General features: G+C 44.0%; 1 protein-coding gene across 2 annotated transcripts in view; it reads right to left on the reverse strand.

The window, feature by feature from the left end:
• LOC147017220 (high affinity 3',5'-cyclic-AMP phosphodiesterase 7A-like) overlaps window positions 1–13,342 on the reverse strand; it is an 82,183-nt gene that overhangs the window by 44,359 nt on the left and 24,482 nt on the right. The gene's annotated exons all lie outside the window — the stretch shown is intronic.

A 13,342-nucleotide genomic window follows, 5' to 3' on the forward strand; every position in this document is an offset into this window, starting at 1 on the left:
ACCCCCTTCCCTCCACCCTAACCTCCCGACAAGCCAAGCCTTATACATGGAGAGAGTGCAGTGGTGTGAAGTGGATATGCAAATCAGTGATACTAATCTGAGAACAGAAATCAAACGTTGATTCAATTTGGCAGAAGGTAAAACAAAGAAGACAAAAAAAAGAAGAAAAAGAGCAATCAGAGATTGCAGACCCACACCAGGACTTGTTTTGTGTGGTGTATTATTGTTTTGTGCCGCTACTCCAGGGGTCTCCATCTGGCCATCTCCCAGGCAGATGCCTGGTCCATCCCCTCGTTGGACACAAAGTCGGACCAGCTCCGACCATTCCGATAGTCCGACCACAAAATCTGACCAGTCCGATAGTCAAGGATTCTCCGAAGAGACCTGGTACCAAAGAAATTAAGTCGCCATCTCAGATCCCTGGTCAGAGTCCAAGTCTCACATCTGCAAAACAAGACTGGAAGCACCAAGGACCTGAAGACTTGGACTTTGTCCAACCTCACAGGTTCTGGCAGTGCCACACCCCATGATCCAGTGAATCCATGACTCCCCAGACCAGATCCGATCCAGATGTCTGTTGAGCTCTGACTCGCAGCCAGCAGAGACATGAATATCACTGCCAAGGTAAGTGAATCTCTCCGAGACTTCAACATCCTCACCACAAACAGGCACATACAAGATGTCACTGAAAGCCTGGTTCTTACTTTTGACCCGTGAAGCCCGTTATCCCAGGGGCTCCGACTCCTCATTCAGCACCTCGAGGACCCCCAAAAGGATATCTAGACTCTCCGCAAAGATGACTGCATCATCTACGAAATCAAGGTCAGAGATCTTGACATTCCCAAACGATGCACTACAGCTTGATCTCTCTGACATCATCCCAATAATCTAGTCTACACAAGTGCTGAAGAGTGGGCGGGGGGGGGGGGGTGGGCAGTACACACCCCTGACGAACTTCAGTATCAACTGGAAATAAGTCAGAGATGGTACCACCACATCTCATAGCACTCTCAGTACCAGATTATGTTTCAGACATCGGATTGATTAATTTTGGTGGCACCCCATGAGGACAAAGAATCCTCCAGAGGCCATCCCGATTCACTGAATTGAACGCTTTACAGAAATCAACATAGGCTGCAAGCAGCCCCTGCTGAAACTCTCGTCTGCGTTCGGTGAGGACCCGAAGAGTCCTCACCGAAGAAGGTGATATTTCAAGAAGGGGATCTTGAAATCCCCCAAGACTAGAAGAGTATCTCACCTGGGGCACTGATCAACCACAGACTCGAGCACAGCATAGAATGCATCCTTCACGGTGAGAACACTCACCTCAGTCAGAGCAAATACAGAGACCAGGGAAATGACACCCAAGGAGCGATGAATCCTTAAGTCTCATAATACGCTCGTTGACCAGTGTTACCTCAATAATTATCATTGGAGTCAGCTTATTGGACACAGCTACAGCAACGCTTTGGGCATGGTAACCATCAGAGCGACCAGCTGCCAAACCATGTGACCTATCAATTATTCCTGAACAAACTTGTACATCCAAGGATTGGGGAACATTTTTGTGAAGTTTCCCCTCGATCTGCCCAGCCGTTCTGGAGAAGAAGATTTTTCAAAGGTTTTAGGATTAATCCAATATGGCTGCCAAACCATGTGACTGATGATGTCGTATGTGTGAACCTTTTGTTCCTCATGGACAGGTGGTCATACTTGTAAAGTTTCAGCTTGATCTGTTCAGCCGTTTCGGAGAAGAAGATTTTTGAAGGTTTGTATATTAAAAACAATATGGCTGCCGAATCACGTGACTGATGACGTCATGATTTTTTTTTGATGGACCATTTTATTCCAAGACTCGCAAATACAACCTGTCATTTTGCTGACTGTAATATTAGGGGGGAGGGAGGGAAGAGGAAGAGAGGAGGGTGGAGAGGGAGAGAGGGAGAGGGAGAGAGAGAGAGAGGGAGAGGCATGGAAGAGAGAGGGAGAGGGAGAGGCGTGGGAGAGAGAGGGAAAGGGGTGGGAGAGAGAGAGAGAGGGAAAGGCGTGGAAGAGAGAGGGAAAGGGGTGGGAGAGAGAGGGAAAGGAGTGGGAGAGAGAGGGAGAGGGAGAGGCATGGGAGAGAGAGGGAGAGGGAGAGGTGTAGGAGAAAGAGGGAAAGGGGTGGGAGAGAGAGGGAGAGGTTGGAGAGAGAGGGAGAGGGGTGGGGGAGAGAGGGAGAGGGAGAGCCGTGGGAGAGAGAGGGTTGGAGAGAGAGGGAGAGGGGTGGGGGAGAGAGGAAGCGGGAGAGGCGTGGGAGAGGGGTGGGAGAGGGGTGGGAGAGGGGTGGGAGAGGGGTGGGAGAGGGTGGGAGAGGGGTGGGAGAGGGGTGGGAGAGGGGTGGGAGAGGGTGGGAGAGGGGTGGGAGAGAGGTGGGAGAGAGGTGGGAGAGAGGTGGGAGAGGTGGGAGAGGGAGGGAGAGGGAGGGAGAGGGAGGGAGAGGAAGGGAGAGGGAGGGAGAGGGGAAGGAGAGAGAGGGAGAGGAGCGGAGAGAGAGGGAGAGGAGCGGAGAGAGAGGGAGAGGGGTGGGAGAAGGAGAGTGGTGGGAGAGGGAGAGGGGTGGGAGAGAGGTTGGAGAGGAAGGGAGAGGGGCAGGAGAGAGGGGAAGAGGAGTGGAGAGAGAGGGAGAGGGGTGGGAGAGGGAGAGGGTGGGAGAGAGGTATGAGAGGAAGGGAGAGGGGCAGGAGAGAGAGGGAGATGGGCGGGATTGAGTGGGAGAGAGAGGGCTTGGAGAGGGGTCTAAGTGGCGGGAGAGAGGGATATGGGTGGGCAAGAGAGGGATAAGGTGGGTGAGAGAGCGATAGGGGTGGGAGAGAGAGAGGGATAGGGGTGAGAGAGAGAGAGAGAGAGAGAGAGAGAGAGAGAGAGAGAGAGAGAGAGAGAGAGAGAGAGAGAGAGAGAGAGAGAGAGAGAGAGAGAGAGAGAGAGAGAGAGAGAGGGATAGGGGTGGGAGAGAGTGGGATGGGGTGGGGGAGTGACCTTTGATGTGACCTATGATGTCGTATGTGTGAACCTTTTGTTCCTCATGGCGAGGCGGTCATACTTGTAAAATTTCGCTTCGATCTGTTCAGCCATTTCAGAGTAGATGATTATTGAAGGTTGGTTTTTTTAACAATATGGCTGCATAATCACATGACAAATGATGTCATCAATTTTTTTTCTGTGGACCATTTTATCCCTCGATGACCCTCAAACATTTTCATACTGATCAGATGTAGCGTTTTACATGTGCAAATGTGACATCATAATGAAGGCACATATGACGTTATTAAAATAAAACATCACACTTATTCCCCATGAGGAGTACTTGACATGTGCCAAGTTTCAATTTTTTCCTTGATGTGGTTTCAGATATCCAGATGTGCAAAGGTTGCGGAGAAAAACACGAAAGTTCAAACAACTAAACAAACAAACAAATGGACTCGAATGCAATACCCTCTCCTTCGGAGAGGGTAAAAAGGAATATGGAGACAACAAAAAGAAATCTTTACATCATGCAGTGACTAAAATTGTCAAAAAATGCACAACACTCCAAATGCATCTCACAGACTTTGCCCACTCCATCCTCAACCTTTCCCTTTTATCCTCAACCTCAAATTAATTTCCTGAACAACCTGAATTAATTTCCCAGAGCAGACTGAACAACCTGATCCAAAATTTTATATCCAACCTGAAATTACTTTCAAGTTGTGTGACATAGCAAGCGATGTTTCATGGCCGTTGAGCAAAGGGACGTCATCATCGTTTCTATGTAGAACGTGGTTGCGGGTTAGAATCAGTCCCTGCAGGGACACGGTGCCACTGACGGCATGCCCCCTATAGGTTAAAGTCGAAATTTGTAATTTGCTCAGGGTGCTGGCAATAACTCACCTACTCTTCGTGACGGCGACTTCTTTAGCCCTTTGAACCCTGAGCTCCTTGGACTTTTAGCTCCCTGGGTTCTCTGGAGAGAAATCCGACCACTCGGGTATGTGGAGGTACGAATAGCGGCCGTTTTATCAGCCGCTAGGGTTAAAAGGGTAAATGTCTTTAACGTCCACCAAATTAATCTCCACAATCATTGGTATCTCCCGGGATGAGGCTGAATCTTTGGGTCTCTCACCGCAGGCAGGTCGGTGGTCTCTGTCTTCCACCGTCTCCTCTCGTCTCGCCCACCCCCCCCCCCATCTGCCTCCACCCCCATATTTCTGCAGGGCGCTCAAGGTCTGCCAGCAACCCTCTTCTGGAAAAACGACCAAAATCAAGAATCACTGCTTACAGACACGCTTTCATTCCTCTTTTTCCCCACCTTTGGAACAAACTCCCACACTCTTTTCTATCCCACTCTTCCCTCCAGGTCTTCAAAACAGCTGTTAACCACCACCTCTTATCTTCCTCCATCCAAAACCACGATATTTTCTACCCCCGCAAATCCACTCCAAACAACCTCCTTCAAATTCCCTGCCTTCCTTCCTGAAAGTCCCTGTAGTGTCCATCGTGTTTACCCTGTGTACCCCACCCCATCCCTCTCCCTTCCACAGATCTCCTCATGTCTCTGTTCCCCACTGTTTTGACCTTCCCTCTCCTGCTCCTCTTATCTCCTGCTCCCCTTGTTGTACGTTATGTGTGTTAGCGATCACCAGGATGAGAACTTGCAGCTGGGTTGAAATTCTAACCCAGGCTCGACAGCTCAGAGGTGAGTGTGCATGCTTTCAAGCTATCCCACCAACACGAGCAAAGGGGAGAAGAATCTCTATTCGCCATCACATCAAAAACAATATCTCGCTTTGTTGTTCCAGCACCCAAAAAGCAGGGGGAGGCTGTCAAAAGTCGACAAAACCCACAAGCTTGTCATAAAAATAAATTAATTTATTGCAAATGCACGAATCACTTCTTGCCTAACGAGAAAAAAAAAAGTGGGTGGGAAGACAAACCGGTGAAAAATAAAGCAGGGTATGGAGTAAATTAAATATTTTTTTTAAAAAACGGAGAAATCATTTGTTTTGAAATCTTCGGAGGAATCAAGATGACAAAAATGCAGTTGGTATCGCCTTATATGTTCTATGGCAGGTGGTTTGACACTTTGGTGTACAAGTTTATATACATAGCTATGAGAGTGACATTGCGCAAGAACAAAGTTCGTCACCAATAAAAGTATAAAAACACGGCGGTTAAACGAATCTCACGATCTGCGGTGAAGACAATCAGTGTGTAAAGAGTATTGCTTCATGCAAGGACAAGGACACAGGCATTTGAAGAATTAAAAACGACGGTTTGCACCAGAAGTTTCAATTTCTAAGTTATATTAGTTTGTGGATGGTATAAAAGTACCAATCAGTTGACATCAGGTTTCCTCTCCATCCAGGAGGTTGGTTGGATGCCACAGATCTCCAAGTCCTCCTTCTGGCAACTTACGTGCCTCGAACATTCCACATTGCTTGGTGCGGTCGACAGCTTTATATGGGCCATCCAAGTGATCCTCAGTTTACCCCCAGCTCACTTGCCCTCACACAGAGTATGCATACACATCGGTAAGGTTTATCGATGTGGCAAAGCAATTTATTTTCCAGTCCTCTTCATTTGTACGCAGCACATGGCTGTGGGTAACATCCTTTACTGAGGGCACAGCTGTGCCATTGATGCAGTGCCCCCTGTAGGTTAGAGCAGCAATTTGTAATTTGGCCAGGGAGTCAGCGATAGCTCACCTACTCTTCGTGAAGGAGATCGTGAGATCTTTAACATCTACCAACTAATGCCAGCAGATAGGACGCCCAGTTTAACGTCCATCCAAGGAAGGAGGGACATCACACACATTGATGGCTCACCCAAAAAATTGATCCGATGCAACAATAAACTTGAGTAGTATCTATTTTTTGAGAAAAAAAAAAAACAATTCTTCATTTGTTTGTTTTTTTCTCTCATTTCAATTTGTTCATTTTGAGTGAAATTTTGTTCTTAGGATTAGTCATAAGGAAACAAATTAACTGCAATTCTAGAACAGACAGGATAATCAAAAGTTCTTGTGCATGAGCGAAGTTTGTAAAATCCACGGTGTTAACTCATGTACTATGGAACCACCTCAAATGACCACCATGCAACGGAAATCGAAAAAGTGATTGTGTAAGGGTGAAGTGTGTTGCCTGTACTACAGCTTTAGGGAAGTTGTTTGGTTGACCTAGTGTTTGGCACTTCGCTCATGAAACTGCAATTGCACGTTCATGTCCCATAATACCACATGCTTTGTCTAATAACATCCTTACAATTCATGGAAAAGTGCAATGGTATCTCCTTTTAAACTTGGTTTCCTTATAGGAGAAATATGGTCACCCGATCAAAATTGGGTTATCTAGACACGAGCAAAACATCAAGACTTGTTTGCAGCAGTTACAAACATTAACTCGGGAGTACAACACGGCAATGATGGGCCAAATGGCGTCCTCACTTCCATGTTTCCAACAACTGTGTACATGCAGGATCGTGCGACCACTACTTACACTCAATGTAGTCCCAGTCAGACCCTTTGTATGTCCCTATTCATTCTGCATACAGGAGGTAACTATTTAAAAGCAATTGGTTTGATTCCCGACAGAGAATCGATCTTGGAGGCACTGAGGCGCAAGCCAAGCTCTTTATACAAGTTTATATGCACTGAAGGGGCATCTGGCATTTGGTGCTTGATTGACCAAAGCACCTTTATTTCACGTTTTTACATCAACTTCATTAAGAATTGAACTTTTTATTGTGAGGTTGACCATCCACGTGTGAAAAAGAATGCGGTAAAGCAAAGTTTGGGGAAATTGGCCCAGGGAGTTGGAAACGTATGATGAACAAACAAACAAATAAAGACTCGTCCATCCATCCATTACGAAATGTGTCACAGGCAAAAAATAGCATTCCTTTCCTCTTGCAATTCGCTGCAGACTACTGTTGTTGGACCTGTTACCAAACATGGTATACGAGAGTACAACTCTCTTATACCAAAGTTCTAACAATACCATTTTTGCCTGGGCTACATGTGTGTGTGTGTGTGCGTGCGTGCATGCATGCAACACTTTATTCCAAAGGATTCCTGCTGTCATGGAATAATTAAAATGGAACTAATTTACTCAGTGAATAATCTGAACCCTGTGTTTAAAGTTAATAGTGGATTTACTTTAAAAAGCATTTTATGCCCGTTTAATTATAAAAAAAAATCCATTTTTAAAAACCACTCTTTCCAGGAGGGAAGAGGAAGAATCAGGAATTGGAGCATAATGTAGCGGTTCTAGCATCACCACTTATATTATGCTACGGCAACAAGAACTCTTTAGAATACAACATAATGGACACAGAAGGAGCACACAAATTATACGAAGTAATACTTCTTGAAGCAATCTCATCTCAGGTCATCGATTCAGATTCAGACCAGGTCACTCCACCCTGGACTTGCTGCTTCTACTCTCCCAACAATGGATGGAGGCAATTAATAACAGTCATGAGATTAGGGCCATCTCTCTGGACATGTCTTAAGCTTTTGATGCAGTCTGGCATCCTATCTTGCTCTCCAAACTATCTGCCTATGGAATCCAAGATCAACTCCACCTTTGGATTGCTGACTTACTCCACTCTCGGAGACAACGTGTGGCTCTCAACGGAATCCTTTATTCTCTTCTCCTTGTCAAGGCTGGAATATCCCAGGGCAGTGTTCTAGGCTCCATCCTATTCCTAATCTTCATCAATGATCTCACCGATTCGCTGGAAAATCCTCTTTATGTCTTTGCTGATGACTCCACTCTCTGCCATGACATCCCTCATCCTTCGGACAGACAGTCAGCAGCCTCTTCCCTCTCCTCAGACCTTGACAAAATCACAAACTGGTCAAAAATTTGGAACATGTTTTTCAATTCTGCAAAATGCCTCACACTCACCGCTCTCTCTCCAAAAGGAACTGCACCACAAATCCTCTCATCTACTTTCTCAACAACAGTCTCAAAGAGGTTCAGTCACTCAAACTCTTGGGTCTCACTCTCAGCAATGATCTCTCTTGGGCAAGCTACGTTTCAGGGTTGGCCTCCAAAGCCAGATGCCGACTGAGCATCCTCTGTCGTGCAAACCCCTTCCTTGGCACACCTGAGCTCCTATCCACCTCCAAAGCTTTTATCCGCAGCTCAATGGAGTACGACTCTCAACTCTGGGTTGGTCCCCCTGCCTCACATCTTGCTCAGCTTGACGTCGCAGAAACAAAGGCTTTCGAGATCATTGGAATCTCTCACGATGAAGCCGAGTCTATGAGCTGATTACTTCGCCATCACCGACAGGTTGGTGGTCTCTGTTTTTTTCTGCCTCATTCCTGGTCTTGCACCCTCTACTTCTCCATGCTCTGCCCCCACCCCCACCCCAAGTATCCGCAGGAAGCACGCGGTCCACCAGCAATCCCCTCAGTGAAACTGCTTGAATCCAGAACAACTACTCAACTCCACTGATTAATTCCTCTCTTTTCCTGCCTGTGGAACCACCTTCCACACTCTCTTCAATCTCATTCTTCCCTCCGGGTCTTCAAGACAGCTGTTCACCATCAGCTCAGGTCATCTCCCATTCAAAGCCATGATCTTTCCTTCAACCATTAAACCACCTCCACCCCTCCCCAAATTTTGTTTATGCATCCATCTTGTCCAACAATTGCATTCTCCCTTAACCCTCATCGATAACTGCATCCCTCGTTTGTCAGTCTCTATCTACCTTCTCCCCCCGCCCTGCTATTGGCATTTCCCCTTTCTCCTGCTGTTCCCTTTGTTATATTGTATCCTGTTCTGGTCTGTGCCCTAGCTCTTCCACAAGCCTAGACCATGTATAAAATAAAATTAACAAAATAGAAAAACATAATAGTACACAGAAGGAACACACAAGCAACAACATCCACAGCCACTTTGACATCAGCATAAACAACATCTACATGTAATATAAAAGATACCTTTTCACATGTTTAACTTCATTTTTACATCCTCCTTGAGACTCACAGATATACATGGAATACGTTTGTGAAGTGAAACATGCTGTCTTTAAATTGAATCCATCAGCAAAGCAACGGGTAGGTACAGCTAATGTGTATGTACTAGTGGGGCATGCCGGCACACTGCAAACAACTACACAGGTGCATCTTCTGGTCATACATAATAATAGACTTCATATATTTGATGAAGTGTATTGTGCTTGCATTCTGTAAGCAGTGAAATAAATCAAGAAAATCAAGAATTAGTGATTAGAATGAGCTCTTTATTTTAAAGTTTACAGCTATAGTCGTGTTTCATATATATATATATATATATATATATATATATATATATATATATATATATATATATATATATATATATATATATATATATATATATATGGCAAACATTCTCAAATAAGAGGTGGAAGAGGTATGTGTTAGCGTTGCCTTGCAAACAGTTTGACTGTAAGCTTCATTGTCTTGGTCTTGGGTCATGTGATCCGCATTGAGCATACTGAGGCTGCACTGGCCGACTTTTACTCACGGATATTTTCTCTTCGGCAAATCTGACAATTTTTCCTGGGATATTGGCTTTGAGTTGCATCAACATGCAAATTTCAGTTTTCTCCACAACCTCGAAGGTACTAAACATTTATATCAGTGAGTGAATGAGTGAGTGAGTTATTGAGTTAGTAGTTAGAAATATATATCCTATATACACATACACACACCGGGTATATGTCTGCTACAAGCTACCTTACTGTGAATAATAAAAAAATAATAATAAACGCTTCAGCCCAATTTCAAATTTGGATTAAAAAATTAACTCTCTGAGGTGGTCCACCTATTCATGAACAAAAATCAATGGTTCCCATTCGGCCTTAGTTATTTTATAACTTGGTTTACGGATCCGCCGACGGTATATTTGCCGAAATGAAATATAAATATAAAACACATTTTTAGCCTTTTATATTTATACATTTTCTGCCGAAGGTGCAAAAGTTTCAAAACCCGAAATGTAAACGTCGGCATTTATTTTCAAAATATAATTTCGTGCGGCGTGTGCCAAAATGCCGAGTCACCTTTAACCGAGCGGCGCAGTAGAACTGTGCAGTCGTCTTCGGTCATGGCATCTGAGCAGTGGCCAGCGTGGTTCAGATTGACTGTGGTTTCTGGGGCAAAAGTGATTGTTAAGAAGTATGTCAGCGGTATAAATGAGTGACTGTATTGGTGATTTAATCACGCAAAATCTTGACGACGAATATTCTGGCCGAACGATTGCATTAATTCAGTGCAGCAGCAGGATGATTCGCAGGCTACTCTCGATCATGTCGATTTTGTTTCCATCGAAAGTTGTACACTGCTGTTCGTATTGAAAGATTTCGATACCAAGTACGTCAAAGTTTCCCTGCGAGATGCTGATATTCAGCCTTCAACGGACCAGAAATCAGCCTTTCATGTGCTGGTGAGGATGGGGAAACGGTACGATCAGATGCCCACTGAAAAATAAAAGCTGGTTATGGCTCTGATTGACCGTTTTGAGCGTGTTGACTCCGAGTAGGCACCTTTTTAAAATCATATCCAGCACTATGCACTGGTGTGCACGCCCACATCTACGACTTGGACAGTAATTTTCTCAGCATTGTTTCCATTTGTTTGATGATCCAACAGGTTCCCATAAGAAAAACATGCCAGACTATATTGCAAAAACAAGTTTTAATCCTTTATTGTTTTTCACATCAGATGATACAGTGAACAATGGCTTCCTGCATTTGAATGGTTTTCCATCTTCAATGTTTTCTTAGATCCTCCTGGTCCGGGATTTATATTTATTCCCCCCCCCCCACCCAACCTACCCTTGTCTTTTCGATGGAATATCCGAAAAAAAAAATCATAAAAATATATAATTTCTAAAAATTGAAATTATATTTATATTTATATTTCGACCTACCGACCCTACATTTTAGCTGAAGAACTGTGTAAACCAAGTTATAAAATAACTAAGGCCTTACTGGAAAGTATTAATTTGAAATGGAGGGGTCAAACCATATTTGGCAATTGAAGACAATGCAAGTTCTGCAATTCAAGTTTTACATGGAACAGTAACCACAGACTGATTAAATTCCCAAAATCCTGGTTTACGCAAACATCTCAACTCTTTTCTCCCATCTATGGAACCACCTTCCCCAGGATGTTCTACCCTACTCTTCGTTCCAGGGCTTCAAGCATGGAGAACTTTTAGTTGTAGGTTACCATTTCCTTACCTGTGTTTACTGTGTTTCTCTTTTCTTGTTCATTCATTCCCTTGATTCGAGTCCAACTGTTGCCCAATAATCAGTACATACCTAACCTCGTTCTTCCACGAGCATGGATATTGTGGACCATAACATTTTTGGATAATGTTTTTTTTTTAGCCTCATGGTATTTTGATGGAAAAAATAAAAAATAAAAAAACACCATACATACTGTTTCAACATGTTCAATTGTAAAATAAATATATATGTTTTCACTCCCTTCTAACACCACTATCAATAATCCTCTCCATTCTCAAATGCCATGTCCTTTCATACCCTATCCTCCATCTTTCTCCTAAGTTGATACAAGGTGTTTTGCCTTTTATAAGGAAAGGAAACAGTGGTTGGATTTCAAAGTTGAATTAAAATGCAGCAACACTTTCCAACACGACCATGAAACTTTTGCCGAAATGTATTTGCTCTATATTTAAGTAATGAGCAATAAATATTTTTTAGCCATTCTGGCGATGATGACATCAAAGAATTGATGACATCATTTGTCATGTGATTAGGCAGCCATATTGTTGCATTTTGAGCCATTCAGCTCGAAGCAAACAATCATCTGGAATCTGGAGGTGAACAAGCCTGTGCTTCCCACTTGCTTCATCCCAGCATATTGCTACCTCAGTGGATGCAAAATCTCCTCTCCTCCCCCCCCCGTCCCTCCACCCCTCTGTTCCACTCTCCCCCAATCACTTCCCTCAAATCTCTCAGAGTGTCTTCATTCTGTCTCCCAGAGATGCACTCTAAAGGGCACGCAGCACAATGCTAAGGCTCCTGTGATATTACCATGGTGCCGACATGACAATTTACTCAATGGCACCTTCGGGGACAAATCAAACTACGGCGCCGAAGCAAGTCAAGCCTGTCAAAGAGTTTGCTTCGGGCATTCTCGGTGTTTAAATGACTCGCATGCATCGCTGGTTCAAACAAGCTGTCAAAGAGATTCAAGGTCTCATACGGTCTTCCGTAAGAGAACGACAAGCAAGCCAGTGCACTGTGGACACATTCAAAAACTCACAAGCGGGTGAAACGTCGATTTTGCAATATCCTTACTGAAACCTTCACCGGACTGTCGAAATTGAAGATGCACGTTGAGGGAACAAAACCACAACTTTTGTCAATAGTGTGGCCTTTTATGATGAATCCAAGAAGATTTACCACAAAAAAAAACAATGATATTTATACTGACACAAGCCAAGACATCTGCATGGCCAAACAAAATAAAAAACGAAAAAGCATCTCAAAATGCAAAGCTGTGCACATCAGATTTTGTAATTGATGACTCATCACATTTAAGTCCTTGTAATGCCCATGTTGTAATGTTCCCATGTTCCCCACCCCATCCCTCTCCCTTCCACAAAACTCCTAATGTGTCTGTTCCCCACTGTTTTGTCCTTCCCACTCCCGCCCCTCTTGTCTCATGCCCCCCTTGCTGTGCGTTGTGTGTTTGCTCTCATACGAGTCTCGACAAGGTATACAAAAAAACAAACCAAAAAAAAAAAAGCTCAATTGGTGAAAATGATATGGTACAGACAGACATACTGAAGCTCAATAAATAATGAAACACCAGACACAATGTAAAAAAATTAAAAATAAAACGTTTGTCTCGTACTTGATGCACTGCAGTGGAGCCAATAAGGGCTACTTATCATCACTATGACTTTGACCTTTCAAATTTTGACCCAATTTTTAATTATTTTCTCCATCTACTCATAATAAAGGTTTGGTGAAAATTTGATGACACACGTTTTAGTGAAAACACACACACACACACACACACACACACACACACACACACACACACACACACACACACACACACACACACACACACACACACGCACACAAAACTCTGCCTCCCACTGTGTGGGGAGGGTGTGAGGCTAGTAAACATTTTATTACCAAATAACGCACACAAGAGCATTCAAAGGCTCGTGGGCTTGAACATGCATCACATTCAGGACAAACACAAAGGTTGACGTCAGTGTTTGATTTTTTTTATTTTTTAATACGTTAAAGGCTCCAGTCACAGACTGCACAATCTTCAATGGGG

Source organism: Eptatretus burgeri, chromosome 11, assembly GCF_056783735.1.
Source record: "Eptatretus burgeri isolate ZD-2024b chromosome 11, Ebu_testis_v1, whole genome shotgun sequence".
NCBI classification, from domain to species: Eukaryota; Metazoa; Chordata; class Myxini; order Myxiniformes; family Myxinidae; genus Eptatretus; species Eptatretus burgeri.